The sequence below is a fragment of the Zingiber officinale genome, chromosome 7A, assembly GCF_018446385.1.
Source record: "Zingiber officinale cultivar Zhangliang chromosome 7A, Zo_v1.1, whole genome shotgun sequence".
Classification (NCBI taxonomy): Eukaryota; Viridiplantae; Streptophyta; class Magnoliopsida; order Zingiberales; family Zingiberaceae; genus Zingiber; species Zingiber officinale.
In genome coordinates, this window is record NC_055998.1 from 103,395,390 (window position 1) to 103,397,711 (window position 2,322).

General features: G+C 37.6%; 1 non-coding gene across 1 annotated transcript; it reads left to right on the top strand.

Annotated features, from left to right (window-relative positions):
• The first annotated feature begins 208 nt into the window (after positions 1-208).
• On the top strand, positions 209-318 carry LOC122003188. Its single transcript, XR_006117850.1, has one exon. It is a non-coding gene; the product is annotated as a small nucleolar RNA R71 (small nucleolar RNA).
• Positions 319-2,322: the final 2,004 nt, after the last annotated feature.

Sequence of the window (2,322 nt, forward strand, 5' to 3'; positions counted from 1 at the left end):
CCCTGATGCTTTTATTGGGTTTGAATAAGAATAGCCTCCACTCCTCTCTGTTGCCCATTGATGATGGTTCTATGCCACACTTTCAATGATTTCTTCAGTCTTATCTAAGCTTTTGTTCATGAGTGCCCCTCCAGCAGCTGAATTTAGGGACACTTTGATATGAGAGTTAATGCAATTATAAAAAGTGTACAACACCAACCATTTCTCTAATCCATGATGTGGGCATTGTCTGAGCATATTATTGTATCTATCCCATGCTTCAAATAAAGATTTAGAATCGGATTGTCTGAAGCTTGCAATAAGATTTCTTATATGAGTTGTCTTACTAGGAGGTTAGAACTTATCCAAGAATTACTGCTCACATTGTTCCCAAGTGGTAATGCTATTTGGGGGTAAGAATTCAACAATTGTTTAGATCTGTCCCTTAAAGAAAACCCAAACAATAATAATCTAACCGCCTTTGAAGGAACACCATTAATTTTCATGGACCGCAAATTTCATAGAAGACCTCCAAATGATGATTAGGATCTTCATGCGGTCCACCTCCAAACTGATTTTGCTGAACCATATTGATTATTGCAGGCTTGATCTCAAAGTTATTTGCTTCAACAGAGGGTCTAGTAATACTCGAGCAAAACCCTCTAGCATAAGGTGCTGCATAATCCTTAAATGGTCTATTAGCCATAGTTGATTGTTCTTGTTCTTCTTGATGTCTTTGCAAGATTTTCCTTCTATGGAATGTTCTATCTATTTCAGGATCGAGAGGAAGTAATTCTCGTGCAAAGTTAGATCTTCACATACAAGAACAAGATTAAAGAATTTGATACAAAGGGAAGAAAAGAATTCAAGAATTGAAAGAATGTAGTTTACAAAAAGAATTAAAGAATAAATGAATGCAAAGAATGAATGTAATGAATGAATGCAAGGAATGAATAAAAAGAAAAGAATGTAATGAAAGAATGCAAAATAGAATTAGAAAGAAAAACTAATTACAAGTTAGATGTAAGAAAAGAAAAGAAAAGATTAGTCTAACTCAATTGATAATCTCTAATGTTATAAGCGCAGTCCCCAGCAACAACACCAAAAACATGTTACGAACCACAAGTATATGGTTACGTCATCAGTAAAAAAAAAAAGATATCGTATCCACAGGGACTAGTTGTAATCACTAAAGATGTCTCAAAGTGAATTAGCTAAACAAACGATTAAAATATCATTTACAACTAAAGATTAGTGGTAAGGGTTAAGTGAAGAAATTCAGTTTTATAAAGGTTATAGGAGTCTTGGTTTCTTTGTGATATTGATCAATAATGCAATCTACCAATCCTTGTCCTCAATTGTAATGTATTCATAAGCAGTCACCAGTTATCTTCTGCAGAAAACACCGGTCAAGGACTCACCTCTAAACCTTAAGCAATCAAAGAGTAATGATTCCCTATGAGGTCCGTTAGTGGGGCAGCCCTGTCACGACGCCCCTCGGTCATACGAAATAGAAATGCATCACTAATCAATTCACATTAAGATATAGAATTAAGCTTATCAATCCGTCCTACTTCTTTGTATGTTCTTGCTTCACCTTTAAAGGTGATCCCCTAAAAGGTCCGTTAGCAGGGAAGCCCTGTCATGACGCCCCTCGGTCATACGATTTAGCAAATTTCTCATCAAGATTCCACAAGAGATACAAACAATCAATCAAGAATGGTAATTAGGCACAAGACACAACAATCCATACAAGATGATTGATACAAAACATAACAATATCCTTGAATCAAGAAGATGGCAAACCCATGAATCTTACATCAATTTACATCACAAATACTCCCTCCTTCCTAGAATCAAGAAATCTACTCTATAGAGAAAGAGAAAAGGATTGAAGACAAGAAGATCCAAGACATTCCAATCCAAATCAAGAAAATAGAAAGGAAATCTTATCTCGATACGATGAGTGATCTTCAGAACCAATCCTCCGCTCTTGGAGTCAAATCTTGGACAGAAATCGCCTTCCGAATCGCTAGAACTCGCCAAAGAACTGATCTCCCAAAGGGAGAGGCTCCCCCTTTCAAAGAGGAAGAGCTCTATATATAGAGAAGGGTATTTTGGCACCACACGACCCAGGACACGGCTCTGTGAGATCCACACGGCCAGGGCATTCCTCCTCTCGGCCAAGGTCACACGGTCGTGTGATCCTCACACGACCATGCCAAGTTCTGCCTTTGCATGCTTGCACGGCCATGCAACACTTCCAGAGATAAGAATTGGACAAGCAAAATGCCGCAATCAAGATTCATGTATTTAATAATGCATCATAATCCTTAATGCACT